Source organism: Lissotriton helveticus, chromosome 1_2, assembly GCF_964261635.1.
Source record: "Lissotriton helveticus chromosome 1_2, aLisHel1.1, whole genome shotgun sequence".
NCBI lineage: Eukaryota > Metazoa > Chordata > Amphibia > Caudata > Salamandridae > Lissotriton > Lissotriton helveticus.
The window spans coordinates 230,228,628-230,247,409 of NC_136058.1; the positions used below are offsets into that span (position 1 = coordinate 230,228,628).

An 18,782-nucleotide genomic window follows, 5' to 3' on the forward strand; every position below is an offset into this window, starting at 1 on the left:
AAAGCCAACACCTTCCCTACTGTCCGCACAGACTGGAGTAGGAATAGTAAATTATACTATTCCAACCTCCAGCGCCCCCCCTCTGCAAGTCGTTGTTACGACTTGCAGGGTATTGGTATGCCGAATTACAACGCGGTCGTTGTAATGACCGCATTGTAATTTCCTGCTGGTTAAAAGACTGCGTGATAACAGGCTATATTCGTTAAAGTGGAATGAGAAAAACAAGGACCCCCTGGGTAGTAATGTAAGCAGACTCCTAGGGCAGGGTAAATAAAGTTTGTGAAGAAATTCCTAGGCAGTCTAACCAGTAGGCAAACAATTAATCTGACCCAATAGCAAAAGGAACATTCAAGAAATAAATTTATAAAACAAGCATACTTTTAATTGACATAGAGTTCTTATTCGCCATTGCACTCTAGGCACCACTTATGATTTAGGGTGTCTTTTTATTAAATTGTTAAAACTTTTTTTTAATTTTATGTATTAATTGTATATGTTTTGATTATTGTATGATTTCACCAGTCTGATATTTGTTCAGGTCCCTATATGATTTTTACTATGTCAATTAAAAGTATGCTTGTTTTATAAATTTATTTCTTGAATGTTCCTTTTGCTATTGGGTCAGATTAATTGTTTGCCTACTGGTTAGACTGCCTAGGAATTTCTTCACAAACTATATTCGTTAAAGTGACATTATAGTTAGGTGAAAATCTCAGTGACAACACAGCTTTTGAGGCCTAACACTGGAGTTCACCAGTCATAGTTAACTGAAGTAACTATAACTTGCGCCATGAAGGAACTATAACTCGTTCCCTGCCATGCACAATTTATCCAGAAATTATGTCATCAGTGATGGTATCAGTAATGTTAGCAGTGCTATCATTTAACATATCATGAGTGATGCAATATGTGAGGGCTTAAGCAGTGCCTGGCGAGGGCGCAAGTTATAGTTACTTCATGATGCGAGCTATAGTCACTTCAGTTTACAATAACTGGTGAACTTCGGTGTTTTGGTTTTAGTTTTTTAATATAAAGGAAAATAATATTAACATACCTTACTTTAAAGCCACTTTCAATCTTTTTTTTTTTGTGAATTTCTCGTTTTTTTTTTAACTCAAAGTTTTTTTCCCAGCACAGCTTACTATACCAACCCTATGCATGGCCTTCGGACCAAGAGCCCACCCTTTTTTTTTTCATTTCAAAGCGCTGCAGAGCCACAGGAGTGTCAATTTAAAAATGGAGCATTCAGAGTGGCCCAGGGAGCTTTGTTTTCCCTTTGGTGTGTGTGTGTATGTGTGTGTGTGTTTGTGTGTGTGGGTGTGTGTGTGTGCGTGCGTGTGTGCATGTGTGTTTGTGCGTGTGTGTGTATCCATATCCTACTGGTGGTCATCAATAAGTAGTTATAGTTAGGACCAAAGTTTCCATAGGAAAAGTGTTTTTAGTTTTATGAATTACTTTGGTGCCGCTTGACGAATTGTCATGAAATTTTCAAAAAAGTCTCCATTTTGGTTCAGCTGCCTTGTTTTGTGGAGATCTGTCAAGCAGGGGCCGAGAAAAAAGGGGGGGTCCCAAAACGCATTTTCCCCCTTTAATGTTTACGGGGATTTTTCATTTTTTTAACACATCTGCAGCCCGTTTCGCTGAATGGAATTACACCAAATGTGGCAGAAAGCTAGATATTGGTCCAGAAGGTGGGCATTTTGTGTTTTGGAATAAATCCGTTTGGTAGTTGTAGAGATATTTAAGTTTAAAAAATATAGATATCTGGGGGCGCAAGTCCTAGCAATGGATTTGTGGATCCTACTAAAATTTGATTGACTGAAAACACTTTAAACTAGGAAGTGTTTGCAGCCATCTTGGGACTCGATTTGAAGCTGAGTCCCACACAAAAAAGTAAAGAAAACGGGGCAGATAGGAATACTCTGGCCTCCCAAGATATGTTGAGGGTGTTAAAAGTATTGTTGTATTAAATTTTTCCACACAATCACGCGTGGATGCATGGCAAAAAAAAAAAAGACGGGCGTGCCCCCACTCATTATTTTTATGAAGCACCCAGGGGGGCTAATTCCCAGGGGCATGTGGGCTCATGATAATCAAGGAGGGGGCTTATGGGGCCCCCTCCTAAACTTTTGAAATGCCCCGGGACCACCACCTCTCCAGAGTCCAGATCTATATAATTACTTTGGGCCCACCCGGCTCACCCGGCTCCCCGTCAGCCCCAGGTACCGCCACCTCCCCGGGGCACAGAACTATACAAATTTGGAGGGGCTTTCCTGCTCCCCCCACAGCCCTGTAGACATGCCCAGTCCCCATCGCAGCCCCGGCGAGAGCCTCCTGCCTTGAGTACTGAACTATACCAATGCAGAGCAACCCTGCCCACCCGCCGCCCCAGGGACCACCACTTTCTCTGGACTATGAATTATTGAAGTGCGGGGGGGGCTTATGCAGGTTCCCCCCGCAGCCCTGGAGATAGCCACCTCCCCTGGGCAATGAATTCTACAAGTGCAAGGGATCAAACAGCCCCCCGCAGGCCCAGGTACCACCACCTCTATAGGGCATGGAGTAATATAACTGCAGGGGGCCTGCAAGGCCCCCCACAGCCCCAGAGACCACCACCTACCGGGGCTCAAATAATATAATGGAGGGGGTCCATTGTGAACCCTGAGCACCAGGACCACCACATCGCTGGGGCAAATTCTACAAGATCCAAAGATGGCACTGGGGACCGCCAACCCCAAGAGCCGGCTCCTGCCCACCCCCAGGATATCGCTGTTTGCTACAGTTTGGTTGGAGCTTTACCACTTCCGCCAAACAGTAGCAAACTGTGCTTAATTTGGAGCAGGCGAGAACATTTTGCTCTCGCTTGCTCAAAGCGGGGCACAATTGCTTTGACAGAGAGTGAGCTGTATGTTAGCAGCTCCCTCTGTGTCAAAGCAATGCTCGCTCCCTCATGGGGTGGGGAGCCAGCAGGGACTGCAGGGGCCTTGAGGCTCCCCTCACAGTCTACAATGCTGGGACCAGGGCACCCACACTGGAGGCCGTGCCAGAGGGATGGGTTCACTAGGATCCTAATCAGCCCAGAAGAGGAGGGCCAAAACAAACAAAAAAAACTTGTGGGACTGGCAAGACACCGGAGGCCCACCCCCTTTCTCCACTACTCTGTAAACACGCCTCCAAGTGCACTGCTGGTTGGGAATCTCCTTGGAAGCTGAGGGTCCTTTGGGGCCATGAACTCCTTCTGTTACCTCCAGTGAGTCCCAGACAGTGGGATTGCTGAGAGCTGGTAAGAGGCCCGCCCCCTTTCTCCACCTCTCTGCAAAACACCATAGAAATTCCCTGAAAAAACCAAAGGTTACATGGGCATTATAGTTAGGAATTAGCATTTAAAAAACCTTAGAAATTCACCAAACAACAAAGGTTACTTGGACGTTATAGTTAGAAAATAGAGTAAAAAAACCTTGAAATTCACTGAAAAAACAATGGTTACAGGGAAGTTGTAGTTAGACTCAGGTTTCACTTGTACAAGACCAGTAAAATCCACCAGTTACAGTTAGCTGAGCTAACTATACCCGGTGCCCCCACAATGCCCTGCTTAAGACTTCACATATTACATCATGATCCGTGACATCATTGATGACATCTCAAATGACAACACTGATGACATCATCAGCTCAATGCTGGCATCACTGCACCAAACCTGTGCATGGACTGCTGTAATACAGTCGGCGGTCCTTTGGCCTTTCCCATGGCGGTGCCTTGAAAACAGCCACCTCAATGGGAAAGGGCAAAAAGTTCCAGCATGACATGGATGGTGACCTCCATGCCGTGCTGGAATTGTGGGGAATACAGACAGGGGAGGACATGCGCCCCCCTGAAAGTATCCCAATGGCTGCGGGGGACAAGGGGGCCCCTTTGTGCCTGCACAACCAGCCTTTTCATAGTGGGGCTCCGCAATGAAAAGGCTGATGGTCTAGGAACTCAAAATCTGCTGAGTGTGACTGCGCCAGTCCCTGCTCAGCATAATAGATTGTGGCGCTCTTGCGCAACCGCCAGGAAATAACTGTTCCCTGGCACAGCTGGTAGTCCACTGCCGATACGAAATACAAATTCGTAATCGTCAAAACGGTTGACTGCCACTTTTGCGCCACCGCATGTCTGGCATTCGCAAGACTGCGAGACTCGTAATCAGGCCCAAAATCTTTTGCCATTCCTACAGCAAAGTCTTTAAGCATAGGATTTGCACAGTACGCTGAGCTGTTTACCAGACCAGGCACACAGTTACAGCTTTGGATTGGTAAAATACCAGCCAAGCCAACCTGAAATAAATAAAAGCTACCACTGACATTTTACAGCTTGGTGTGGATGGCACTGTGCTAATATGTATACTATCTGCACCAACTCTGGTGAAACACTACAACTAATATTTAAGTAAACACAAACGTTTTACAGCCTTTACCGTAATGCTAAAGGACGAACTCTGCTGTGATGTGAGGCAGCGTGCTCCCATCCCCCTGCTTTTAAAAAAAGCTACCTTGAGCCAGCAAGGTGACACACTTTTGGAAATGCACCTGTGAGCCAGTGAGAGGTACTGAGTGAGACCTGAGAGGACTTTGGCAGCATTCTCAGCAACCCCTGATGTAATTAATTTTTCTGATCTCTACTGATAAAGAATAAAATAAAGAAACGTGTCTAAAGATGAACAGCACTATCTGCACCAACTCTGATGAAAAACTACAGCTAATATTCAAGAAAGCACAAACATTGTACTGCATTTACCAAAATGCTAAGGAGCGAACTCTGCTGTGATGTGAGGCAGTGTGCTGCCATATGTAATTGAGGTATGATCGGGGAATTCTTAGGCCTAATGTAAAGGGGAGAGTGAAGAAAACAAGCAGGGCCCAGAAAATTGTGATACACTTATGAGGCACATTTAATGCTAACACCTTAAACTCTAATCAGAGCATAATATTCAAATACTATTCTTGGGGGCCCACTGCAGCCACAGTTCAATCACTCCCTGGCTTTGAATCCACCTCATATCTTTACCACAATCTAGTAGCTTTCTTTTCATACAGACTTTCTTCCTTTGTAACTTTTTACTATGTTTATGTTCCTCCTTTTTTTCTATTTTCTACCACCCTCTCTGTCTCTTTGGTTTGAAATCTGGTGATGAAAAATAAGTCTTAGTCCAAAAGAAATAACCCCAGGGCCCACCAAATGCACACGCTTGCACAGTTCAAAGAGTGAGGGCCTGTCATCCTTTTGACTATTTCATTCAAGTAGAGACACTTTGTTCAATAGAGAATTGCCACTGGCTGGTACATGAAAGCAATCATAGCTCACATGTTATTTAGTTGCATATGTAACAAAAATGACTGATGAACCATTACAAAATAGCCATCTTAAGAAAAATCACATTTCTACTAGAGCAGAAGGGTGTGTGCAGTTTGTCTGAAGCAAACAGCAAATTGTTACAATAATCAATGTAAAAAAAAAGTATTTCCCAGCTTTGTTCGACCAAACAGATTACATATTAGATGACTAACAAATTAAAAAAGGGAAAAGGCTACACCTCTCCAGCTTTCTCTAGAGGGCCTGTAACCCAGTGATTTAGATGAGCTCTTTAATGCCCTGGTCTGCAGTGCCGGGACACCCCGCTCTATAAGCTGCTAAATAAATAAATAAATTAAATATGAGGACCGAACATTCAATACAACAGCAAGTGCTACCCATATATAGTTAGTTGATGGTGAAAAGTAGGGATATAACAGTAAAAGAGATATTTAATCAAAATAATAGCTCACAGATCATAAATATTGATATACATGTAAAGTAATGAAAATAGCTGCTGGCATAAGGAATGTTTGGTGTTCTACCTTAAGATCGAGCTTTCAATATCAACCTGCAACATTATTGACTGCAAAATATCTACTACCACTATATTGCCATGGTAAGTATATATAGATAGGTATTGATTTACTATTTTTAACACCACCGCTACTTACCTTGATAACCTTGTCATGGTAAGCAGACGTAGGGGTAAGGAAAGCAAAACTAGTCTGGGGTTAGCATGTCCTAGGCATGAAGGCATAACCTCGATTTGCACCCTCATGAGTCTGGCTGCTTCTTCAAGGTTTTTATTTTATTGCTATTCAAAATCCTCTGCCATGAAGATGCATCTAAATAGGGACTTGCAGAGAAGATGGTAGTCATCATATTCCACAACAATGATTGTCAAGTATCCCAAATGATTCATATTTTTATTTCACCATTAAAAAGAGCTGTGCGTGGTGAGCTGCCGAACATTACTACCCAGTCAGATTTTCAATTATAATGAATATGCAGTAGAACTTTCACTCACAATGAGTTTCACTGTACATTATTTTCTTGTTTGTTAATTATCCAGATGGGTGACTGGAATTAACTATATTTCACTAGTTGTTTAGACAAGGACAGCATTAGCATAAACAATGTAACCCTGTTTTAAGGTTCAAGGTTTTTATTGAATTTGATTTATACCTCTACTGAGGTCAACAAATACAAAATGCATGGATTTAAGACAATTCTCATTATATACTTTAAAAGAACTTTAAAAAACTCTTTAAAAACTTTTGAACAAGTTATGACATACAAATTCATTAGGAGGCGACTTGCATAGCAGGATTCAGCCTCGAACAGAAGAGATCTTGTATCTAAAATGAATGGGCTTTATAAATCAAAGCCGGGCCTCGACAAGGATCGGATTTGGGCAGACTGACAAAACACAAAGTAGATTGTGTACTCCTCCATTACACAAATCACAAGTACTTGCCCTATTTTCTAGGTTATTCCATCTGGATGTATAAACTTTTAATGGAAGGATCCCCAACCGCAGTAAGAGAATACAGCGTTATACTCTGTCTTCTATCTGAAAATGTAAATATTACTCTGGGATTTATATTCTATGCTTTTTACATATTGTTCATAGTGCATTAATTGTAAACAGTGTTCTACATTCAATTCGAAGCTTAATCTAGGTGTCAAGTTCTTTAGAAAGAGCTTCAAGTGTGCTGGGTTCCAGATTATACAAGTGCTACTGTGAAATGAGATGCATTAAGAGCTGAACTAATATTCCTACTAAAAGTGAACTGTGTGTAATGCTTGGGCCAGACAGATTGGCTAACTTTTAACAGTTATATGTAAAATATTCCCTTCTCTCACTTTTACTGTTTGCAAAGTTCTAATCTGTATATGCCCCAAGGCATCAGACAAAATGGGGTATTTTCATATGGTAGACCTCAAGTAAGGATTGGAAGTGTCTATTCCCAGTGTAAGAGTAGAGCCTCTCCAATGCCCCTACATGAGCATTTGCTTTACGCCATATGTGTTGGAACTGAGAGGAATTGTGTAAGCTTTGTGAACAAATTTGCCACAGGTAAGTATATTAAAAGGACAGGATTGCTTTTATCCTCTGAAGGGTAAGACTTTAGTTTTTGATATGTTTGGAACCAGAAAGTTTTCAATTGCATAATGATTTAATGCATTTAAATTTCTTTGACGACCTATTGGAGCACGGTCTAGTATAAAAATATCGACAGCGTATATTAAGCTACGGGTATCGTTGCAAGCTATTTTCGGAGGGAACTTATTGGTTTGAAGAAAATACTCCTGGAGATCTCTTATGTAGAGAGAAAATACCAAGGGGGCCAGGAGGCAACCTTGTTTCAAACCATTCATAATGAATATATATCTTGTTAAGCCCCCACCCCGCTTTGTATTCTACACCATGTTGCTGTATACAAGGATATAATTATTGTGAGTAGGTCATGGGGAATCCCTAGCCTCTCTAACTTCTTCCATAGTGTTGTCCTATCCACGCCGTCAAAAGCAGTAGTAACATCAATAAAAGCACAGTAGACAACTTATGATTTTGACACCACATATTTGTCGTGGACTGTTTGTAAAACTGCGATGTTGTCAGTTACTGAATGTTTTGAACGGAAGCCTGCCTGGATCATGTAACCCTGTTAGATATCTAGCATTACTAGTTAAAGCCATATGTGCTGACCTTTTGGTAAGTAAGTGCACAAACATGTATATTTAGTTGCACAGTGCTAAAAACTATAGCATTCAAAGCAATTCTTGTGAGAGCTGCCGAAGTGACATGTTGCAGCAGAGAAACCTGAAGGATTAATTTAAGATAACAAACTTTCTTCGTAATTAAGCTATCAAAAAAATGTATTTTGATGCATTGAGGACACATTGCTCAAAACTAGGGTGTCTTAAGAAATTCTTGGGAGCGCTGCTGGTGTTGAATGTCATTTGCCAGCAGGGAAATCTGAAGAAAGCATTTTAGATAACATTCTCCAGTTGCTCTGCCAGAAGCTGACAATCAAACCTCTAACTACCAAAGAGCCTCCAACTTACTCTTGTGTGGAATCTCACCCCTACCTCAAAAAACTTATATCCTCAGCCACAGCATTGCTTCCATCTTCCAGCAATTACCAGCTCAGGAGCCAAGCGGGAGAAGATGAGCTTGTGCCAGTGGATCCAATAAAGAAGGGCTTTGTGGGAATGGCAGAATTGCTATTCCACAAAAATTATGATGTCAGAAAGTATATAAAATACTTCTTTAATTAAGTGCCAATAATAGACCCACTAGTGCAAGAGCAAAAGCATCCTTCTCCATCAATCTCCAACAGCTTCTCCTCCCATTCAAATAATACACTTACATCAGTGAATTCTAAATAACTCATCAACATTACATCAATAAATTCTACCTGGCATAGATACTTTCTAAATTCTACAATGAACATAAAAGAAATAGAAAGGACGCAACAATTGCCACATATATCCTTTTTTTTTTAAACAAAAACAAACCAAAAGAAAACCCCAACATTATTCAAAAATATAATCATCAAACTTCTTTGGTATCCTGGTACTTATTTTCTGCAACACAAGATTATCCTTAACAGATGAGTCAGAACTTCCTCCTGCAGTAGATTCTCTTTGGTATGCTCAAGGAACAGTGTCTGCTGCATTCCCAGTGAAACTTTGACCAGGAACACATACAGTAGGATTCTGACCAGAAACACATGCAGTGTATTCAACCTCTCCCAAAAACTTTTCCTGCCCAGGTTTAAGAACTACAATAGAACTTTTGTTCCACCAACCTTCGTTATTTATTCTACCTTGAAGGGGACAGTGAACTTTGATGAACAGTGAACTTTGATGAACTTTTGAACGGGTCAAAGAAGGATTGATGATACGCACCCAGTCACCAATTTCCACTTTTTTACTTGTAGCCTTGTGTGTTTTGTGTCATGATACAACTTTCCATACGTGGGAGAATCTGTTATGTTACTCCAAGGTGTCACCCTCAATATTCTTCCTGTAAAAAGGTGTTAACAAAGACTTGATTTGTCTTCCTCTCCCGAAAAAATATGGAGACACACCTGTGCAAGTATGAGGAGTAATGTGATGACTCCAAACCTTTTCCTTTAGAAATTCTAAAACATCAAGATGATTCTCCAAAGCAGTTTGAATGCCTTCCTTTATGAACCTGTTGGCCCTTTCCACTTGACCATTGGCCCTTGAACAATATAACGGTGCTCTTTCAGAACGCACACCAAAACTGCTTAGGAAATTTAACATTTTGTTAGATACAAATTGCACCCCATTGTCTGACATAAGAATATCAGGAGCACCCTCAATCCTAAATACATGTTCTAAAAACAAAATTACCTCATCAGTAACAAAAGGCTCCACAAATGTGTAATATATCCATTTTGAAAAATTGTCAATAGGGAAATTAAGAATCTCCTTTCCCTGCCCAAACACTCACAAGGACCTGAAAAATCAATGGAAACCTTTTCCCAGGGTCCCATAGGAGCATCCTGTACAGACATGGGTTCAGAGGAAACCTTCCAATGCTTGTCAGATTTTACGCACACACCACAAGTATCAACAAACTGCTCAACACAACCATCCACTCCTGGCCACCAATAGTGCAGTTTGATCAATTTTTTCGTTCCAGACATACCCGGATGCCCAGAATGAGCCAACTTGATAAGTTTATTTTGTATGCCCACAGGTGGCACAAATAGATCATGTCTCAATAAAATTCCATTTTCAATGCTGAGCTCATCAGCAACTTGTTCAAAACTCCGAAGAGAGGGTTCTAAATTCTTGCCATGTGGCCATCCATTGGCAACAAAATGTTTGACCTTGGACAAAACAGTGTCAATTGACCACACAATCATTCCACTCCTTTTCTGAAATGGCAGAATCACACACACTAACAGCATCCACCAAGGCCGCAACACACCCATGCTGATCAGTGATCTCTCCTTCACTTTCTTCAACAGGCGTAAATCTAGATAAACAGTCAGCAGTAAAATTCTTTCCACCAGGAATGTGCTGAATTTCAAAATTAAACTCCAGTAACCTAGCAATGAGATTCACTAGTCTGGATGAAGCATTGCCACTTGTAACACCATCCATCATATATAGAAGTGGCTTTTGATCAGTAACTAAAATGAAAGGCCGCCCCCATAAAAAGTTTTTTAGTTTTTCCACTGCCCACACCACACGCAAGCCAAGGCTTCTTTCTCTATTGTACTATAATGTTTCTCTGCACCACGAATGCCCCTGGAAATGAAAGAAACAACTCTGTCTTTTCCCTCCACCATTTAAGTAAACACAGCACCTAAACCTATGGCACTGGCATCAACCGTGACATATGATTTGCCATCACGTTCAAAAGTATTGAGACCCGGAGCCTTAGCTATTAGTTTTTTGACATTGAAAAAAACGTCATCATGAATAGTTATCCATTTATATGGGGAACCTTTTTTCAAAAGTTGCCTAAGGGGTTCTACAACAAGAGCATAGCCTTTCACAAATCTGGCATAATATTCTCCCAGGCCAAGAAAAGAACGTAATGAGTCCTTATCTTGAGGTTTGATAGCTTTTTCCAAAGTGTTAATAAGATCTTCTTTTGGAAAAATGCCATCACAAGTGATTCTATGACCTAAGTAATCAATTTCGTTTACAAGAAATTTGCATTTATCTTTGTTTACGGTCATCCCTTTACTGTTTAAAATTTCTAAAACAGAATCCAAAATGACACTGTGTTGATCGCAGGTCTTAGCAAAAATTATTATGTCTTCTTGAAAGGCTGGCACCCCACTTAAGCTCTGAAATACATTTTCAATTAATTTCAGAAAAACGCTGCCCGTGGAGGCCAGCCCAAAGGACATTCTTAAGAATTTGCACAGGCCAAACGGAGTGATAAACGCAGTTAAATCTTTAGAAGCATCATACAGAACTCCTTGGTGGTATGCAGATTTAAGATCAAGTATTGAAAAATATTTTGCACCATTAACAGCTGCTAACAATTCCTGTATCCTGGGCAAGGGGTAAGTCTCAACTACAATATTTTTGTTCAAAGATCTAAGGTCATCACATAACCTCAAATCCTGTTTTTTTTAAAAAGTGCAATACCTATGGCAAAAACCCACTGTCCGTGGATTCAATGAAGCCCTCAGAACATAACACATCTAAATGAGATTTCAATTTCTGCCTTACTCCCAAAGGAACCATAAGCACTTTGTGTTGTATAGGTACTGCCCCTTCCTTAAGTTTGAATTTATGTGCAAACCTTTTACTTGTCCGACTTTATCACTAAAAACAGTTTTGCACTTATCTAGAATGGCATGAACAGAAGATTGGTCAACAGAAACACTCTTGACTACAATATCCCTTACCTGGATGGGACAATCTGAGCCTGGGCATAAAATAACACCCAATTTACCCAAATCATACCAACCTACAATATTCTTCCATCAATCGCCACATAAATCTTAGTAAATATTTTACGGACCTTAAATTCTAGGGTGTCTTCAAAGAAACCCATCATGCGAATATCACAATTTCCAAACACATGCAGATTAACATCAGTTTCTCTAAATTTGATATTAACCCAATGGTAATGGGTGAGCCGGAATCGGCCATGGCCTCAAGAGAAACATCACCATTGAGAACAAACCCTAAAGGTGTTTTAATGGGAGGAGCAAGATTATTTTCAGAACTGTACATTTCAGAGTCATAAACAGTAGACAGTAGATTTTGTACATCATGCTCAACATTAGAAATTATATTTAGTGTATCTTTCTCAACATTAGATATATTACTAATGGTAGTATTAGACATTTTCTTAGGAACTCTGCACACAGTCTGAAAGTGACCAAACTTTCCACATTTTCCACACTTCTTTCTTATTGCGGGACAGTCAGGGTAATTAGTCAAATGAAATTTGGAACCACATCTGTAACAACTTAGTTTGCTGACTTTAGTTAACGCTGTTTTAACTATATTCCTACTATATGATTGTATAGAACATACTGGAGAAACCACATTTCTACTTTCTTCAGATGTGATGACTTTTGCAGACTGAATGGATCTTTCAATCCCTTTAGCTAAATCCAATACCTAAGCTAATGTATGTTTACGACAAGCAAGAAGTCTTTCTTGAACTTTTTTAGATTCACAATTGAAAACAAACTGATCTCTAGTGCAGAAATTAACATTTGAACCAAAGTCACAATTAGCAGCTAATACTATAAGAGCTGTAACATACTCTTCAATAGTCTCATCAACAAGTTGCTTCCTTTTATGAGAAGAATGTCTTTCCTTTAATACATTTGGTTCTTCCTCAAACTGTTTCTCTAATCTCGCCACTGCTTCCTTGTAAATGTTCCATCCATATCCTTCACCACTGGGCGGTGCTATAGGTACAAAATTGTAAAAAAATGTTATAGCTGCTGTTCCAAGAAAACTAAATAAGATGGCTTTCTTCCTCTCAGGTGAAAATTTAGTGCCATCAATGGCTACAATATAATTCTCAAAAGTTTCAAACTATTTTTTCCACCGCAATTTAGGTTTACCTGGAATTTGCAAGAAAGTGGAAGGCCGATTGCAAATTTGAGAGGTTGCCATGTTATAGTATAAGAGAAATAAAAACAATAAATAATGTAATAAATTGCGTAATAATAGAGACACGAAAACCTACCTGGAACACGCCGCAGCTTGCCAGATGCCCACGGTCCACGCCGCCACCGCCAAGAGTCACCTTTCCTGCAGTTTGGTCGCGCCGCCGCTCCGGGACTACGAATCCCGGCAGCCTACGCGGCGGCGCGCGTTTGTGACAATGCGAGGGCACCAGGGAGGCGCAATAAAGCGCCGCAGGACCGGCGGAGCAGGGGGAGACACGAAAACCTACCTGGAACACGCCGCAGCTTGCCAGACGCCCACGGTCCACGCCGCCACCGCCAAGAGTCACCTTTCCTGCAGTTTGGTTGCGCCGCCGCTCCGGGACTACGAATCCCGGCAGCCTACGCGGCGGCGCGCGTTTGTGACAACGCGAGGGCGCCAGGGAGGCGCAATAAAGAGGCGCAGGACCGGCGGAGCAGGGGGAGACACGAAAACCTACCTGGAACACGCCGCAGCTTGCCAGACGCCCACGGTCCACGCCGCCACCGCCAAGAGTCACCTTTCCTGCAGTTTGGTCGCGCCGCCGCTCCGGGACTATGAATCCCGGCAGCCTACGCGGCGGCGCGCGTTTGTGACAACGCGAGGGCGCCAGGGAGGCGCAATAAAGCGCCGCAGGACCGGCGGAGCAGGGGGAGACACGAAAACCTACCTGGAACACGCCGCAGCTTGCCAGACGCCCGCGGTCCACGCCGCCACCACCAAGAGTCACCTTTCCTGCAGTTTGGTCGCGCCGCCGCTCCGGGACTACGAATCCCGGCAGCCTACGCGGCGGCGCGCGTTTGTGACAACGCGAGGGCGCCAGGGAGGCGCAATAAAGCGCCGCAGGACCAGCTTCGCCGGACGCGAGCGGGACGCCCGGAGCTAAGCCCGGGCAAAGGGCGGGCCCTCTACGGCCCTCATCGGCACTAGGAGGCCAGGCTAGGCCATCCCTCTAAATTCTACCCTTGTGCTCTAGGGACCATTTCCTTTCTGCAAAGCGGACAGCAGATAAAACATCTCCACGAACTAGGAAATAAGTCCATTGGAGATCTGCACAAGGCATTGACGTAAGACTTTTTTGTTTTATATATTGAAATTAATACCTTGTTTTTTATTGGGTTGTGGGTGTAAAACTATCACACATTGTGCATAATAATGCCTAAAAAAATTCATCGTTTGGTACCTGAAACTCCTAAAAACACTATGGAAAACTATCTTGTTCAAGTGGTTACCCAGATAAACAGCAAGCGCAGACAATCATTGGGTTTGTCCCAGTCACCTGTTCTCCATTCTCTGAGCCCACCTACATCCTCTCAGTCAAACGAGTCCTTGCTATTGGATTTTAATAGTGATGTACTTGAACCAGCTCCTCCATCAAATGTTGATATTGATATCAGTACAACGAATGCGCCGGACATTGAACAACATGCGGACAACGAGTTAGATGCACAGGTTGTCATTGAGGTTGTAGATAATGATGAAAAAGAGGAAGTGGTGGATGAAGTACCTGCAAAGCAGTCTGCTAGGGCAGTTAGAGCCTGTCGCAGATTACAAAACAAACGTGGAGGGCCACACTCAGGAAAAAGCAAGGCTATACCACAGCAAAATCCACAAAGTACCCATCAGAACAATGAGGAGAACAATTCGAGGGAAACAATGGACGAGGACCTATTGTCACGAATAGCGGAGCTGTTAGAAATTAAAATTCAGACAATTATCAAACCACTTATTAGCAAGATTGATAAACTCTCTGCAGAGATAAAGAAATTGGGAGGTACTCAAAATGTATTATCAGATGCCATAGGAAATGTTTTAAGTAATGTTAATAACGGCCATGATTGCTCAAAGGAAGATAATGAATCTGGGTCAACATCAGATATTATGCCACCAGGGCCAACTCTTTTAGAATGCCCACAAACCAGCCATATTGTTCATGACCTGCCACTAGAAGCCCCCCCAGTTCAATTAGTTGAGCCATCACATGACACAGTGCCCCTGGCGATAGAAGATAACTCTACACAATTTGTAGTTGAAGCATCACCACTAGTGTTAGTGTTAGCTAATACACCCATCTTACCACCGGGTCAAATTGAGTCAGCCTCGTCGCTAATAAGCAAGGCATTATACTGGCTGTCAAAAAATCTGCGGATAGCGCAGGGGGGGGAACAACGGCTGGCCGACGAAATTAAAATGGCAAGGAGGGTTGGATGGATAGGGAAAAAACAAAAGAAATGGAAGGGCGATTGTGTGATATTAACTTTCACAACTCCATCTGCTCTTCCCGACATTCTATCCAACATACTACCACCACAAAGAAGAAGTAGTTCCATAATCCCCTCACATTGGAATTCTTTTATAATGATTCGCAAAAAGTCAACAACTATAAGCCCTTGAAACCAGCTTGGATAGCGAGAGAAAATGGATGGGATGGGGGACCTACAATGTGCGATACAAACCATGTCTCTAAAGATAGGACTGGCCCATGGCATGTCAACCAACACAATATTCCCCGTCATATTACCCCAGGACAAAATTTGAATTTAATGGGTAGACGAGGGCTTGGTATACCACCAAACAATTGTGGGATTTTAAGTACCGTTGGTTACAATGGAGGATGGCCAGGTATGCAACAGCGTCTATTGTACCCTAATACCCCAGCATGTGTAGGTAATGGTAATTATAATGGAGGATGGCCGGGTACTTACCTGAACCCACCGTTCCCTACCACACCTACACCTAGATGGAATGCACCTACAAATGGTTGGGGTTTTGGGGCTCCATCTTACAACTGGGGAGTTAGTACCTCTAATAGGTTTGACGCTCTAGCTGGTTTATCTGATTGCGATTGACTTGATGGAGGGGTTCTGATAAAGTCATGTGGTGTAAATCATATACATTCTGGTCTGCCCCCTGTAGTTGCACCAAAACAGATTGCACTTGCTGAAAACCCTCAACAGCCAATGCATTCTGTAGACTCAGTGGTGCGAACACTACATTTAGATGCTAATGGATCAACAACTCCGCAACTGGTAACAATGGAATCAGGGGCTTCGGATTTAACTAAAATCATCTGTTGGAATATTGCAGGCCTGAAAAAGAATCTTTCAGATCCGGCCTGGCATGATTATCTGGCTTGTGGGGATTTAATTATGTTTCAGGAAACCTGGGGGCTTGAGAACTTCTTTAAGGTTAATTATAGATCCTTTTTCATCCTGCAGTAAATACAAACGGGGGAAGACCTTCTGGCGGCCTAACAATTTGGGTAAAAATTACAAGAGGCCTGTCTTTTAAGCAAATTGATACAAATAACCCCGACCTGTTATTACTTGAGCTAAAAAACACTATGGGCTACAGCATTTACGTGATCAATATCTATAGTAGACCACATCGATCATGTACAGAATCATCAGTTGTAACCCACTTGAGTAATATTGTGACAGGGTTTGATCAAAATGCAAGAATAATTATAGGAGGTGACTTCAATAGAGGGTTTGAACCTATCATAGGTTTAGAAGACATCTATAAGGATGAGGATGGTGCTAACAACATTCCTTTAGTTGATACAAATCATAAAGCACCCTGTACAGTGAGTGCTTTACAACTATTGAATTTAACTCTAGAATCAGGCCTACGTGCCTGTAATGGGCGGTTGCCATCAGACTCCCCCAGTAAACCAACATTTACTAGAGGGGTGACCTACAGCCATTTAGATTATTTGTTGGTTTCTTTAAACATATGGCCTATGATCATCGATTTAATGGTGGATGATCGTACAGAGAGTGATCATTATCCCCTGATTCTATCTGTACAGACCCAGATTTTTATAACCCCTGATAAAAGGGTTAGCAACACAGTACCCTTGTCACAGGACCCTCTAGTGGCAAACAACCGTAGATCCCTGAAATGGCCAGTGGTATTAGACAATACAAAAATTATTAGCCAAATCTACAACGTATTTGTGAGGCACATTTTTGCCCTCTTAGGGAATAGTATTGTCATCCAAAGTCCGCTTTTGGTAAAATCCCATTAATATCTAATTAACCAACTTGGCGAGATCTTGAGCAGGGCGGTAAAGAGATCACAAAACGCCCAGAAAGGTAAACAAGCCGGGATTACTTGGTACAACCAGAAATGCCGGAAAGCTAAAACAGATCTAATCAAAGCGGTTAGGGGGGACTCAGCGGATATTGTGAGAACTAAGAGAGCTCAGTATAAAAGAACCCTGCAAATGGCCAAAAAAGAGTGGGATGAAAGGGTTTGGTCAGATCTGTTGGATGCATGCAAGTGCAGAGACCAGACTTCCTTCTGGAGCCTCATTGCTAGAGGTACCAGGGGGGCTACGGAATGCAAAGATAAATTTCTAGAGGAGAAAACATGGGTTGAGCATTTTACTTTGCTTTATTCTTGTGAAGGTCAAAGCGTGACTGAAAGCTGGGATAGTTTACAGCCTCCCTTTGTAGCCCATGACACACCTCTTGTCTTTTCTTTGTCAGAAACAATTTCAGCAATCAAGGCAGTTAAGACAGGGAAAGCCCCAGGCCCTGATAAAATACCAGGTGATCTATGGAAACACGAAAATTATATTTGGGCTCCTTACATCAATTTACTATCCAATGAAATTGTTTGTGGAGCTCCTGTCCCAGAAACCTAGAAGGGGGCGGAGATTGTAACACTGTTCAAAAAGGGGGATAGGTCAAATCCTTCACATTATCGGCCTATCGGCCTAATTGACGTGTTGCAAAAAGTTTTTGCCCGACAAGTTCTGGGTCGGCTTACCTCTTGGATTGAAGAACACTTCATTTTTACAAAATATCAGGCAGGTTTTAGATCAAAGATAAGCACTATAGACCAGGTTTTTAGATTTTTATGTTTAGTCTGGAAATACACGATTATAAGAAGTTCCCATATATACGTGGCATTTGTAGATTTGAAGACAGCTTTTGACATGGTTCCAAGGGAAGCCCTATGGAAGACACTAAGTAAAATGGGTGTCCCTGCAAATATCCTTCAAATTTTAATTAGACTTCACGAGAATAATTATGCACGAGTCAGATGGGGACCTAATGGTGAAGTTAGCGAGAAAATAAAAATAGCAAAAGGGGTAAGGCAGGGGTGTGTAATGGCACCTACCTTATTCTCTTTGTACGTTAATGACATCCCCGAAACTCTTTTGGGCTGCGAGCATGACTCTCCCAAATTGAGCGGGCAAGCCGTTCCGGCACTGTTGTTTGCAGACGACACGATTTTAATTTCTCAGACACCTAGGGGACTCCAAAACCTTTTAAATACTTTTAGCTTGTATTGTCACGACAAGGGATTAGAAATTAATTCCTCTAAAACAAAAGTCATGACAATCAACCCTCATAAAGGTTTCAATAAGGTCTTTAAGATAAATAATGAACTTATTGAAGAGGTCCCCAATTTTAAATACCTGGGCATTATTTTAGACAGTCACGTCACATGGAAGACGCAATTGGAGAACTCAAAACTAAGGCTGACCCAAAATCAGTGTCCGATTTTTAAAGAGGCATAAGAATAGCCATTTTAAAGCAGTCTCACCAGCTATTGAACTATTCAAATATAAAGTACAATCATCCTCACTTTATGGTGCGGACCTTTGGGCTTATGCCTCAAAGGATACTTTTCGAGTCAGGGAAAACTCGTTTATTAGGCAACTTCTAGGGATTCCAGGGTCAACACCACTGACACCAGTATTATGGGACCTTAATTTTAGACGTACAGATGACTATGCTTCTCTTCGTCCGCTCCTT

At 42.0% G+C, this 18,782-nt stretch overlaps 1 protein-coding gene across 1 annotated transcript in view; it reads left to right on the forward strand.

Annotated features, from left to right (window-relative positions):
* Nucleotides 1-18,782, forward strand: part of LOC144799957 (cytochrome P450 4B1-like) — a 144,200-nt gene that overhangs the window by 40,326 nt on the left and 85,092 nt on the right. The gene's annotated exons all lie outside the window — the stretch shown is intronic.